This window comes from Manacus candei, unplaced genomic scaffold, assembly GCF_025592945.1.
Source record: "Manacus candei isolate 608988 ecotype Guabito, Panama unplaced genomic scaffold, ASM2559294v1 h1tg000007l, whole genome shotgun sequence".
Classification (NCBI taxonomy): Eukaryota; Metazoa; Chordata; class Aves; order Passeriformes; family Pipridae; genus Manacus; species Manacus candei.
This window is the reverse complement of record NW_026138055.1, coordinates 4,367,392-4,382,323: the sequence shown is the minus strand read 5'-3', so window position 1 is coordinate 4,382,323 and position 14,932 is coordinate 4,367,392. Positions and strand designations below refer to the sequence as shown.

The 14,932-nt window shown below is 44.1% G+C and overlaps 1 protein-coding gene across 3 annotated transcripts in view; it reads right to left on the bottom strand.

Annotated features, from left to right (window-relative positions):
- ADGRF5 (adhesion G protein-coupled receptor F5) overlaps nucleotides 1-14,718 on the bottom strand; it is a 42,695-nt gene extending 27,977 nt beyond the window's left edge. For 2 of the 3 annotated variants that reach the window (XM_051810047.1, XM_051810056.1), the window contains exon 1: nucleotides 14,382-14,718. The gene's annotated coding sequence lies outside the window, so the exon portion shown is untranslated. Of the gene's footprint in view, nucleotides 1-637; nucleotides 722-14,381 lie in introns of all 3 variants that reach the window. The other variant, XM_051810064.1, reaches the window with a different exon arrangement.
- Between the last annotated feature and the right edge of the window lie 214 nt (nucleotides 14,719-14,932).

The window sequence follows — 14,932 nt, the reverse complement described above, 5'->3', positions numbered from 1 at the left end:
GGACAACTCATGTAAGAACTGTGGTGCTACTCAGGCTTTGATAGCAATTTAAAACTCCAAAACATCCCAAGCCAGTATCTAGAAAACCAGAAAACTAGCAAACAAATTGCAAATAGGGAAAAGTATTAATGTTCTTCTCAAGTAATGTGGCTGTCCCCCTCATTCATTTAATTTCTTAATGAATAAAGCACTGCTGTAAATGTTTTTAGTCAGCAAATTCCCAAGTATCTATCTGCCTTCAGTGAGTAAAGCAGTTGTGTGGACACATTCCTCATTTTTCATACAAACTGTCTTCTGGGAAGCAATAAGTAACTTCAATTTATAAAGCCTCAGAGAGCTAAAGAAGTCAAGATTTACTACCAAATCTCTTATTCTCCACAGCATTCAGGCTGGAAAATATTGTTCAAAGTTAATTCTAAAATGCAGAGGATTCTTAGAGGTAAATAGCAAAGTCTCACTTTAACCGAAGAAACAGGTGAGCTACATGACCTTCTTTTTACTTTTCCTCTAAGCTTCTCTTTTTCACGAATGTTGCAAAATAATTACACCTTCTCTTGCAGATCCACCCAGCACAATAGTTACCACCACACATGTTTTAGAAAATAAAGATAACACCCAGAGATACAACATGGTTTACCTTCTCAGGTCGTTCAAAGAGAAGATCTTCTAATTAGATCCATCTTAAACATCCTTTGCTTTCTTCTGTAGCCCAGGCTGCCCTCTCAAAGAGAAATTAAGACACAGGAACTTGTATAATTAGTTGAACAAGTTATTGCTGCCCAGTAAAGAAGTTGTCTCTAGAGCCTACACTCAAATTTCAAGTGTGTGTCTGAGCAGATATGCCACTGCAGAAAACCCACAAGGCATTTTAAGAGGAGATATTTCCTGATACCATTCATCAGGTAGTACTCATTATTTCCCCCTGCACTCATTTGAGTCCTCCAGTGTCTTATCTGCAGATTAGTGGACTAACTTGTTCCGTTGCTGTTACTCACCTGCTTTGTTCTAACAAAAGAGGGTGTTGAGGACTGAAAGCAGCAAAATCATGTTTTGTAGCTATGGAAAAATGTTTGTGGGCTTTGACTTAAATTATAGAAGAGGAAAACCCTGAAGATTTCCCTGCCTGAGCTGGCAGCATGCTTGCTGTGGGCCATGCCTGGAAAGCTCTGGGGACACACGTTTATTCCCTTGGAGAAGCTCTGCAGAGATGCAGACCTGTGGCTCTGATGGCTACTGTGAAAGGTGGGGAAGAGCAGGAAATTCCAAGAAACCAAGAGAAACTCTGATGTGTTATGTATGTTTCTACCTGGAACAAAATCTGGAGCCAGGAACCCACTGCACAAACAGGGACCATCTGTCCAAGTAACAATGGGGCCCTTCTCCGTACAGTGTTTGATCACAGCCAGTTCATCAACAGAATTTGTTTCCACAGCAGTGTGCGAGGCAGTGACACATTGAGCTCGTGTAATGTCTGTGGAAAAGCCTGGGATTAAGTTCACGTTGTGGGGGATTATTTTTTAAGCAGCAATTAACTCATGAGATAGGTCTGTTCCATTGTCTGCAAACCTGGTCACTGGCTGCTGCCTGCAATGTGGTGAGTCAGACCTCAGCCTCTTCCAGCAGTTTTAAGGTGATTAAATTGACATGACTGATGCTCCCTATGGGAAACTAAAGCAGCAATAAGGTGTAAAGCTTGCTTTCACCTGAGCAAGTCTAATCAGCTTAGAGAAGGAAGGGCACAGTGAGTGCCAAGGCCAAAGCGAGGAGAGGAGCAGATAAGTGGCCCCAAGCAGGGAAGGGGGAAGGAACAGGGGTTGGCAGATGGGGCAGGATGATAAGGACAAAGAGGACCTCTTACTTTCTTCCCTGGCAAGCTGTTCAACACAAGTCCATAGTCTATCCCCACAGAAAAAGCTGCATTATTTTCACCCAGTGTTGCTCCCTTGGCTGACTGCTTGCAGGTTTGGATAAGCAGCAGTGCCAGTGCAGAGGCTGAGGTGAAGAGGACAGGCTTGGCTTAGACTGAGTTAGCTGTGGTGGATCCACACTTTCCACACTGACAGCGCTTGACTGGAAAACTGGACTGAGTTAAACTCTCCTTTCCCCTCACCCCCTCCTCCTTTTTTTTTGGTGTCTTCTTTTTTGTATTGCTGTGACTTTCAACAATTTTAGCCAACAGCACCTTGGGGTGTGGGAATGGGAAAGGTCAGTAAGGCTTTCTTAAAAGAGGGTTTCTGCTCAAGACATTGTACCATTAAACTGCAGCCTAAAGGTATGAGAAATCTTGGTTTACGTTGCAGAAGAATGTGAAAATTACACAATGCCAGAGCTTTAGGTATGTAATCAACTTGGTATGCGACCACAGGGGATGTCCTGATCATCCTGATGTTTTTTCCTGTACTCATTAATCCCGTACTGTCATGTCACCAGAAACTGTGAACTTCCTGGATTGTAAAGTTCTAAAGTTTCAACTCCAGAACACTTTTTTGTTTAAACATCTGAGACTGCACTTAACCTTCACAGGCTCAGGAAAGCAAGCAAAAGGTGTGTTAGAGGACAACTGCTCTGAATGAGGAGCACTCATTCGAAACAAGGCAGAGCTACGCGGATCCTGTAATTCAATGGAAACGTGCAGTTACAAAAGCATGCGAACACATTTCATCTGGCATGAACAAAATAGACCAGTGTAACATTCCCACACAGGTGCAACATTAGAGATACTGTTCAAAGCGAAAGTTAACGAGGAAACAACTTGGAAATCAGGTTAACATACAGCCCTCTTGACTCAGGTACCTTCATTCCAGTCCCAGCTGTTAACACTTCAGTTTCATCTCTACAATCCAACCTCAGCAATTTGTGTAACCAAATCCAGTTGTGTATCTAAATGCATAAAAAGACGCCAGAAGCTCTCAGAAGCCAGATGCAACACTGCAGGTTCTTACACCATTTGCAATTCTTATTAGTTTTGAGTCTGAATTTTGCGTGTTCAGCCACTCAAAGATTTTTACCTAAACTCATGGTGATGATGTTCAAAATAAGGCAAATCTCATTCTTAGTTTTTTGTTTTGTTTTGTTTTGTTTTTTGTTTTTTTTTTTTTAACAAATATTTTTCATTTAAGACCTGGGAGATAACAGAAGTGCTCTACGTGATGCTGTTGATGTTTTGGCTGGAGCGCTGTGTCCGGATGTTGCTGCACTGGAGAGCATCCAAAGGAGAGCCTTATGAATGCTAAGACATGATCAGAGTATAATCTTGTGAACAGGTTGTTCGGTTTAGATGGGATAAAACTCAAATATGGACACAATTACAACCTGTCAGCTGGTAGAGGACTGACATGTGTGTTCACAGTGACAGCTGGGTGAAGTCACACAATCTGAAGCAAAGCTAAATACGCTGGTGATTATGGAAAATGTGTAATTGTAACATTTAAAAGCATTAAATTAGGCCACCCAGGGCATCTGCAAAGTTTCCTTCAGTGGAGGTTTTTAAGAACAGGCAATAAAACTGCTGACATGGAAGAGAGTCTTTGATTCTACCTCCATGCGAGTTTGTGGCAATGGGGTGCAAGGTAGATTGTTGATCTCTTCCAATTACCTCTGGTGGAGGTGGAGGTCAGTCTCTTCTCCCAGGTAACAAGCAACAGAACAAGAGGAAATGATTTCAAGTTGTTTCAGAGGAAGTTTAGATTGAATACTGGGAAAAAATTCTTCACTAAGAGGGTGGTAAAGCATTGGAACAGGCTGCCCAGGGAAGTGGTAGAATCACTGTGCCTGGAAGTACTTAAAAATACATGTAAATGTGGCACTTAAGGACATGTTTTAGTGGTGAACTTGGCTGTGTTGGGTTAATAGTTGGAATTGATGATCTCAGAGGTCTTTTCCAATGTAATGTTTCTATGATTCTATCTTAGACAAGTTAAGGAATTCCTTTCTGGACCTCTGCAGTACAATATTCCCACTAGTTTAAGCAAAGAGGAGGTAAACTGTACCTGTAGCCTTATCTAGGGTTTCCCCAAAACAATATTTCGGAGGAGGCTCTGATTCACATCCTTTTCTACATCAACTCACATATTCCATCCTTGTTCATGAAATATATACTTTTTCTTCTTGACCTATGACTTTTCTATTTCTCTGTAAGCTTTCCTGTGAATTGGTGGTGACCTTTTTACATACCCAAATAGCCTACATGGAAAATGAAAATAATTCAGCCCCAGCTATCTGCAGATCAAGCTCAAATCATACCATGACCAAGCAGGACTTCCTGCAAGGAGAAAACAGCTCTGCAGAACTCATGTTTGCAGGGAACAGTAGCTAGAATAGGAACCACTCAGCCAGATGATTGAGAGCACAGAAAATACTGCCTGACTGAATGGCCAAATTATCACATCCTTCAGGCATTCCTAATACTCTGAGAGCAGCCGACAGAACTTTCCGTGAGCATTTTAACACATCCTGGAAAGTGCCAGCCAGCCCTGGAACCTTGTCCTAGCCCTCCCAGAACAGTGCACAGTTGGACTTATTCCTTGTCACTGGAGAACAGTGATCTGCCAAATCAGTGAGGGTATCCTTGCATGAATAAGCATCAACTGCCACAGTTATTGGCTAAGCATTAACTCAGGGAAGGAGGAAGATAAGAAACAGTCTGACACATCTGGCACAAAATTAACACTGTCTCAATTTCTGGTCAGCTGTACAGTTGACCTGTCTGGGAAGGTACCACACCAATGCTAGACCTCTGTCTGGCCTGTCCCCTGGGGCTAGGTAACAATTCACCTGCACTTACAGCCATGTCACTGTGTTTAGATAGGTAGGGCTGCTGAGAACTGACTTTTCTTCAGAGTAAGTATCTCTGTCTTTGGCAGGGAGGTGATGGCCACATAGTGCATGGGTTTTATGGCCTCACCAGTGTAGCATGATCAAGAGACATCAGAGACAGAAATAACATCTTGTTGACATGCTGTATAATCCCTCACAGCAGGGTTTGGTAGTCCACATCTGGTGGCCAGGTTGCTTCTACAGACATTCTCACAGACCTGTGGCTCCTTACATGGGTTCCCTAGCTCAGAAAAACTCTCTTCACCCAGCAGAACCTGGCCTATTCCACCTCATCCTTCTGTCTGACTTAGCCACTCTCTGTCTCTTACAGCCAGACACATTTGGAAGCCTCTCTTATCCTGTCAATGTCTTCTTTCTAGAGTCTTTGGGACAACATTTCTCATTTGATATCAGACTCAAAGATGAGATTTTCTGGTTCTGGATGCATCTTAAGCACAGTGTTCAGCTCCCAGGTTCCCCAGTACAAGAGAGACAGACACACTGGAGTGAGTCCAGTAAAGGGCTACAAAAATAATTAAGGACCTGGAGCTTCTGTCACACCAAGAGAGGCTGAGAGAGCTGGGACTGGTTAGCCTGGAAAAGGAAAGGCAGAGCAGGATCTTTTCAATGTCTATAACTAACTGATTAGGGGACCTAAAGAAACACTCATCCTGGAGTGACTTCTTTGGCAAGGGGTTATAATTGCAGAAGTTGGAACAAGCACTTCTGTTTTAGAATACACAGTTATCCATCTCCATGCAGCCATCTCAAATAAAGGTATTTTATTCCTGTTGGCTGAAACTTTTCTGCATCCTGTGTCTGGGAATGTGGCTCCTTTTGTGCAGAAGTGAAGGCGAACACACCTTTGGCATCAGCAGGAAGAGGACAACAAACAACTCTGAGGGAAAACGTCCTCAACCAGCAGAGCTTGCTGTGGGGTGAATATCAGTCCACAGCCTCAGCTTTTGGCCCTCTCCTCAGGCTGTAAGACACATCCTGAGTCACTGAGGCCACCAGCCCCTTATGTGGTCAGCCTGCCACATTCTGCCTTAAAGGTTTGTCTCAAGTCTCATTGTAAAAGCCTTTAATTCTGTGCTTTTACTTCTTTTTTCACACTTGGAGACCATTCCCCATCCTTTCTAATGGGTACTAGTCACTTAATGCCATAAGCAGATTGGCCCTTGGTTGGATCCAAGGATTCTTTAGCCCAGTTGCTTAATATCCAACATGAGCTAAAGCAGAGGTCCTTGGGAAGAATTTCACAAAAGTGAAGTAAGCTTGGAGCAGTACATCTTCAGAATGTTCTTTCTACTTCTGGCTACCAGAGGTACAGGGACTTCTGGAGGCAAAAGCAAGTCCTTAGTGTTTAACAACCCTAATGCCCTCTCAAGCTGTGCAAAGGAGAGTGTCCCATATCCATAACTCCCAAGAGCAAGGAGGTCTGAATTCCTTTGCTTGCTTTGAATCTGCAACTCTTAGGGTCAGGTTTGGTCCTTAATTGTCAAACTGGATGGTGCATATTTTCTCTGTGGCCTCATAGCAGCATACATCATGTTTATATTCCCCATCAGTTGTCTAGGCTGAAGAGTCCTATGCCATTCTAGCACAGCAGTCCTCCCACCTCTTTGGTACTTGTTCTGCGTCTTTCTAATTGGGCTTTATATTTTTTGAACTTAATTAATCTCTGCTGTCCCCATGCCAGCATTTTCCTGTGGCTCAAACAGCTCTGCCTCCCTTTAGCTATTTTGAATGAAAGGCTTATGGTGCTGTGAGATCTGTGGTGGTGAAGGATGCATGGAGAGAGGAACCAGGAGCTGCCAAAGGTTGGAAGGTATGAAGGGAGAGATGTGTGACTGGCACAGGACAGTCCAGCTCCATGGCTGCCCAGAGCCTATAGCAACCCTTTTCAAACAGCTATAGAACATATTTTCAGAGGCTCAATCTGTGGGACTAAAGTCTTGTTTTCAGTGCCTGTCCTCAGTGCCTGTCTAGTTTGTTATTCCTCAGCCAAAACAGAAGAGCTTTCCTTTCTCTGCATAAAGCATGACCTTTGGGTAGTGCGTAATAAGCTGGATGATCAGACAATGTTTGTTTCAGACAGAAAACATACAATGACTTTAAGAAATACACACCCAGGCACAACAATATTTCATGGGAGAGTTGGCTAAAAGGGAAAGGGGGGACAAGGGAAGTTGCACTGACCTTAGATAACACATCTGAATGAGAACAAAAATAAAATAAACACTAATTAATCAAGGACTCCAAACTGAACTGCTTAGTGATAAGGATTCCAACAGGCAATAAACAGGCTGTGGCATGCCTTCTCTGTGATGTTTGAGCAACTGTGCTATTCCAGCTTTATGCCTAGCATGGTGCAGGGGGCTGAGCTTGATGGGATGTTCAGGGATCTCTAGGACAGGAGCAGAGGTATTGTTTCTGGGGGAGTAGGGGGGCAGGTTTTGTTTATGTTAGTTGTGTGCAAACAGATGTCCTGGCACACCATAAGTGAAGGGATGAATGCTGTCCATGACACATGGCACATTAATATGCCAGGCTGAAAACAGTGATAGCTGAAACGAGAGTGAAATGGCCTTTAAATCAGTACTTTACTGGAAAAAGAAAGACCTGCCCATCTCTTGTCTTCTTCCTGGCATTTCTTCCTCACCTCCACTCAGGAGGTTTTTTCTCAAGTCCAGCTAAGGGCTCCTGCTTGACTTCCATGCTGGAGTTTGTAGAAGGAATAATGAAAAAAGAAAAAAAAATTGAAGAAAAAAAAGAAAGCTAAACAATGAGTTCCACCCTGCTATTCCAGCTCTTTGCACGCAACTGAAAGGCTGTGGAAAAGCACCCACCAGAGTACATTTGCTCACCTCTGATGACTGGGATGAGAGAAGGGATGTAACCATGAACTTTCCCTTCTTCTCCTCATGCTCTTTGGAGCATCTGCAGCTAGATGTAGGCCTGTCTCACAGCTAGAAGTAACAAAACAAGATATTTGAAGCCCAGCACTGTCTGAGTACAGGGCAGGTGGAACTCTCCACGTACTCCCATATCAATACAGTGAAAAGCGAGGCCCAACAACATCTGCTGCAGTGGAATTTCCATGGGCTTCAATGAGTTTTGGATTGGGTCCCTAAGTCAGGCCAGACATGGGTTACTTCTATAGACTGGAGTACTAGAAAGTCTGATGACTGCATGCTTCCTGCTCATTTCATTTTATTAACCTCTTGATTTTTTTCCGGTTATTGCTGCAAACACAGCTGGCTGTATAGGAAACTCCTGTAAGTTGTGTAGGTGTCAGCCATTTGGAGTTTGTATAATCCTGCTCTGGACAGCGGGAGTTTCCTGCCTGAGGGCCTGCCCTGTCACACCTAGCAATAAAAATGTAGAAGTACAAAATAGCATCCACCTTTTGCACACAGAATGATATAAATGGAGGGAAATCCCTTAGAATGGTGAAGGCAGGTTTCTGCTGTCCATATCTCTTAATTCCCTTCTGTAATGATCAAGCCTGAGAGAAAAAAAATAATTGTTTACATGTTGTTCCACTGATTGCACTTCCATCCTTACTATTTTTGTATTGGTCTGTCTTCCAGAGCACAGGATAACTCACTTCCATCCTTACTATTTTTGTACTGGTCTGTCTTCCAGAGCACAGGATAACTTAGAAAGACTAAATAGTGCTAGTATTTAACTTATTTGAAGCTAAATTTTGTTAAACATGAAGTTAAACATTGTCTATAATGTTTTCAAAATCATCAGAAGTCTTATATCTTCATCACTGGCATTATGTGTCAGATCAAGACAGACTATCATCAACCCAGATGGGACTATTTTGCTTTACTAATGTTCAGAAGACTTTAAGGAATAATAAACTTCAGTCATGCTTATCCTGGTTCACAATTACATCACATTTCGGGCTGAGACCAGGGATGATCCTGATTTGTGAATCCCTAAGGTGCTTGTTGGGCTCACACAGCATAAAAAAACAGCAACGCAAAGACAACTTGCACCTGATGGCAGGTTTGCTTATGAGATTCAACACTGAGCTGGGCAGAGGAATGGCATTTCTCCAGCTCCTGGTGCCTTCAGAGAGCTTAAACAAACACGAGATGCAGGGCTGGGGTAGATGACCTGCTGGGGTCTCTGCCTGCCCTGTTTTTCTAGGAGATCTAGTCCATAGTCAGCATGTTCCCTGTCTCAGCCAAGGCCAATGCCAAGACTCACAGAAATGATTTAAAGAACATTATGGGCCAGAGGCCATTCCCAGTCAATGGTACAGCCTGGGCTGCCTTGTTTAGAGATAAAAGGAGACTTCAGGCACATGGAGGTGAGCTGTGCCCTGACAGATGGCCTCAGGGTTAACTCATGCTGTGACAGATGTTTCTCCTATTCCTAGCATGGCCTAAGGTAAATCCTGCATTTCAAGAACAGGAATATTCTTCAGCTCTTCTGCCCTAAATGAGACAAGGCTGGTGCCACTTTGGTGGCATGTAGAGACAAGCCTTCAGAGGCCCTTGTGTTTCTCTCTGCTGACTGTACAGGCAATCTAGGTCTTACTTCAGTAGGAATCTTCTCTGCTTCAGCACCCCCAAAAGCACATGTACTTACATTAGGGACAAGGGAAGCTTCCATTAACTGCAGTTGGGTGGATTAAGCCTTTGCTAGGTTTGGTACTATGATGCTGGAACCTTGCTGGGGCAACCACTGTGAGTCTGTCCATAAATAAGGCATTTAGGAAAAGAGAAGGCAGCTTTTAAGGCAGATTTTCAGTAACAACACAGAGCACCTCCCTTATAAAGACGGGCTGGGAGAGCTGGGTCTGTTCAGCCATGGGGAGGAGAAGGGTTTGGGGAGACCTTGGAGCCCCTTCCAGTACCCAAAGGGGCTCCAAGAGAGCTGGAGAGGGATTTTTGACAAGGTCATGGAGTGATAGGACAAGAGGGAATGGCTTTAAACTAACAGAGGGTAGGTTTAGATTAGATATTAGGAAAAAACTATTTACTGTGAAGGTGGTGAGGCACTGGCACAGGTTGCCCAGAGAAGCTGTGGCTGCCCCATCCCTGGAAGTGTTCAAGGCCAGGTTGGACTGGGCTTGGAGCATTCTGGTCTAGTGGAAGGTGTCCTTGCCATGGCAGTGGAGTTGGAACAAGACAATCTCTTTAGTCCCTTCTAACCAAAACCTTTCTGTGATTCCATGATTTTAACATTTTGTGTGTCCCTACTCCAATAAGGGACAGTGGTTACGAACAGCAACTGGACTTTTTAAGCCATAGATTTAAAACAGGATGGATAACAAGGGGAAGGAAGGAAGGAAGGAAGTACCATCAGTCCTGCCTTACAGTCAGAGACACTTAAGGCATGCACAGCCTCATCCGGGATCTCAGACACAGGATCAGTCAACCCAAATTTTAGTGACTCCATGAAGGAATTTAAAGAATTTCTCTCTCAAGAAGGAACAGTAAAACAGTTTCAGGAGCAAGGGACATGTTGTGAATAGCCTGTCATAAGGCACGTAGGGACATCTTTGGAATGAAGATGGTTTTCACACACCCAGCCTGGTGGTCATGGAGGGCCAAGCCTCTGGTCACAGGATTGAGCCGAAGCAGGAACTCTAGTAGAGCTTTTCCTCTGTGCATGAACAATTGGGGGAAGCTCTGCCGTTTTGAGGAATTTCCGAGGACAGTAAATTACATACTAGATCACAGCTCTATTATGTTTTGAGGGAAGGCATTTGGAAATTAATATTTCGTATTAAGATTTAAATGGGGGATGCATACAGCTCTGCTACTCACAGGCATCCTCAAACCTGGCCTGCCACAGCATTTTCTTTCCTGTTGAGGTGGGTTCAAGCAGAGCCTGGGTTGGCAGCAGCCAGCCTTGTAAGCAGACCCTGACTATGTCTGTGCTTCAGTGCTCTGCTGCCAAACAAGGGTGGCATTTGCTGTCTCTGCTTCACAGGGTGTTTAGAGAGACCCTGGTGCAGGAAAAACCCATCAGTGCTTGCACCAATGGCCTTATAAAGCAAGACCTGTAGAAATACCTAAAAGGCAAATGAGACTCAGCTCCCCTTTCATCCAGAATGGAGGACTTCAGTGCCAGGAGTGGTCAATATTAGGTGACTGACCTTCGACTTCTTCCTGAAACAAGTATTACCTCGTGCAACTCAGATGATTGAGAAGGCACAAGGGAGTTAAAGGGGCTTTTTTCTGGGCTGGGAAAAACCTTCTGTTTGTTCAAAAGTGGTCCACTGGAAGGTGTCTAAAGGGTGGGCTAGATATTCTGTTGTGGTGGCTTGACCCTGGCCTAAAGCTAAGCACCCACATGGCCACTCACTTACTCCTCACCTGCCAGCAGGATGGAGAACAGAATAGGAAGAGAAAAACTGAGAAAACTATTGGGGTGAGATAAATAAATGTTAATAAGGGAAAGAAAGATGAAAGCGAAAAAAAAAAAAAGGTGATATGAAGGCAATGTCTCACCACCTCCCACAAGCACAGGTGTACCCAGAAAGTCTCCAAGCAATGGCCACTTTGAAAGACCACCCTGACCCCCATCACTGTTTTTTTATTGCTGAACATGACGTTATATGGCTTGAAACATCCTTTCTGTGAATTTGAGTCAGCTTTCCCAGCTGTAGCCCCTCCCAACCCCCATCCCACTCACTACAGAGCCAGCAGAAAAAAGAGAAATCCCTGATGCTCTGCAAGCACTGCTCAGAAATAGCCAAAACACTGGTGTGCTATCAACACTGTTTCAGCCACAAATCCAAAACACAGCACCTTATGAAGAACATCAGCTCCATCCCAGCCAGACCCAGCACACTCATCTTGTTTGTCTTGCTCAGGTGGGAATTATGATGGAGAGGAGAGGGCTTTGGGGCAGAATGCATTGCAGGCTTCCACAGGAATAAACTGAATTTTGAAGAAAAGGTATGGACTATGTGCAGAGACAGTGGATTAAGGTTACAACATCCATGTCATGTCATAGGATGGTTGTTGGAGTGAAACATCTCCCACCATCGCAAGCAGACAAGCTCCCAGAATAGCCTGTAAATGTAGTCAAAAATTCCTTAACAAAGTCCATTGAGGTAGCATTATAACATGCAAATATAGCACTGTAATTACTATACAACCTGCTACACTGAGTTAACTGCTCTGCAGGAGCTGCTCTTTTCTGAAAAAAACCCAAAAAACACCACGAAACCAAACATGGACTGGACCATACCTCCATCAGAGAGAAAACAAAGCCACTGTAAATCTTTTGAAATCTCTGTTTTCCCTGTTCCTGCACACCCACCTTGTGCCTTCATTCTCATTCACGTTCCTAACACAACCCCTCCAGGGCCACTCTCACAACCTCCACAGCTCCTGCCCTCACCCAGTGCTGGCTCAGTCCTCGTTCAGGATGTTGCTGAGCACAGATAAGGGGGACAAGCTGCTGCTCCATTACCAGTACAGCAGGTGCTGGATCAGATTAGCTGAAGGGTGGTAACTGCCCATAGGCAGGATGAGCCACATGCAAGATCATTTAAGAAATAAACTCTGTATAATCATGCAGTTATGTTGGATCAGCTCATGAATGGCAATTGAACCTCTCCTGGTGATCACAGTCCTAAGAAACTGTTTCATGGAAAACTGGAAATGGTTTTCCACAAGGAGTTTGGTTTTATTGTAGGTTCTTCCCACTTGCTTTAAAAAGCCATGATTCTTACAGGAGGCTGAGATTAATTCCAGCAACAAATAATTTCAGCTTCAAATGCAAGGGCATTTCATTTATGATGTGCAAAGAGAGCCCCAAAACTAATTATGTCCTCATGGATGATGCAATTCACATCCATGCTTGTCTGCTGTCTTCTGGCAAACTGCGAATCACAGCCCTGAGCAGTGGCAGCAGCAGGGAAGTGTTCTTGGTCAAGATGAATGGGTTAAAAAAGGAACTCTAGTAAAGGCTGCACTGGTCCTTTGTGTTACAACAATGAGAGGAAGCTCTGCCTAGTTTGAGGAATTTCCCACGTCTCCAATTCAGATGTCGGAAAACTGCTTTATTAAGCCCGTCTGAAAGGTGTTAAAAAAATAAAAATAACCGAGAAGATCAGGACAAAGATATCTTCCAGAGCCTACAGCATGTTCTGTTTGTTTGTTTTTTAAACCTGGATCACTGGAGGCAAACTCAGATGAATCTAGGGAAGCTAAATAATGACAGATGCCAGATACTCTCGCCAGGTTCCTTCTGAGCTGGCTGAGCCATCACTGAGTTCAGTCAAGTGTCACTGCTGTGCAGATGCTAAAGATTTGCCCCTAAATTTCCTTAAATATCACATTGTTCTGCAATGTTGCCAGACATCTCAGGACAGGTTAAGCAATGATGAGGAATTTTCTGGATGAGAGGAAAATCTATGGGTTGAGAAACACCATTTTCATTATGCAACAGCAAGTGATGGAGGAAGGAAAAATGGAACCTCGGGCTTTCAAATTCTCAACATCCTTTCCCTTGCTATTCCCTTGCCTGTTGCAAGCTCATTGCCTCCCATAAAACTGTCACTGGAAGTGAGAGTTACAGCATTCAGACATTAACACCTTTCTTCCCCAAACCCAAAAGCTCCTTGTGCACACAGGTGGGCATCACCTTCCCACTGATGGGAAGAGAGAAACAAGGTTGTACAAGGTGACACCAAAGCCGTGTTTCTTTCTGAATCATGGCCATTTAAGCAAACAGTGGGTACCGCTCGGAAATGTAGATGTTTGGAAAGGGAGCAGAACTTTTGGGGATAAAGGAATCAACAGAGGTGAAAGCATCAGAAAGCATCCCTGTATCCCCCCTGACACAGAGCACTGGCAGCAGCACATCAGCACTCCAACAGAACACTATAAAACTGGCTTTCATTTAAGCAGCTCAAAACACAGATAGAAAAGAATGGAAACAAGATAAATGTGATGATTGAAGACTTGTGGCCACAAGTGCCCCAAGTCCCTCTTCCCTGTCAGTGAATGTCACCTAATATGAAACTGAAGGCAGATGCAAGAGATTACTCTTAAAAGAAACAAACCCACAGCTCTACACAGCTGACAAAATTACAGTGCCTGCATTTGCATTGCAAATCCCAGCCACTGTAAGCATAAAACGAAGTGGGAAAAAAAAATCTGGATGCTATTGCAGTTGATTTTTTTTTTTTCTGAAACTCTGTAGCACGACTTAGGAGGTAATAAATGCAGTCTGGATCAGCACGGCATTTCCGTGCACATCCCTCTTCACCTCTGCAGCCCCGAGCTTTAACTAATCACAGCCTCTATTAACATTCATTAGCCAAGCGAATAGGCAGCAGCACTTTGTCAGAGGCTTGAATGGCTTAATTCACATCTTGAAAAGCCAAAAGTTTCCTACAGAAAATTGACAGCTAATCACCACAGAACGACACGCGTGCCGATCACAGTCCTCCCGCAGCAGGTTTACTGCTGATGCAAAGCTCTGCAAAGCCAGAATCTGGCCCTGAACATTCCTTCAAGCCACCTTCACCTGCCCCAAATGATTAAAAGAATGCCGCATTTCACACAAATCATCCATACCTGTAGGATAAGTGCTGATCCTGTCCGAGCCTTTTCCAAACTTGTCCTCTTGTGCTGGGATGGGAACTTCCCATCCAAGTGTCACTTTCTGCCTCAGTCTCTGCCCTTTGTTTTCCCAGGATCTTGAGACACACCTGCTTTTCCGTGTGTGCTGTTGGTGGTTGGGCTTGGGGTTTGGTCTTTTTGGTTTGTTTTTCTTTTTGGAACAAATTAAACAGCCTCTGAGCAATTCTCAGTGAGAAGAGAGAAAGAACCTTTTGGCTTGTGGTGATTTAATCAAGCAAACCCCGTGACCTCCCTTTCCTGCGATCAGTAGGAACTGATCCCTTTTCCACCAGCACGGGGTGGAGTTGCAGCTAAAAAACGCGAGCTTGAAAGCACTGTGCTGGATGGGCAGGACAGACCTTCCTTCTCCGGTGTTGTGTCAGAGAACACGGTGATTCCTGCTGGTCCGAAACACGGAGATGACCTCTGGCCAGGAAGGAACCTGGGAAATGTTTTCTAAGTGATTTCCTGCCTTTAGGGGGAAGGTGGATGTAAGGGACACTTGG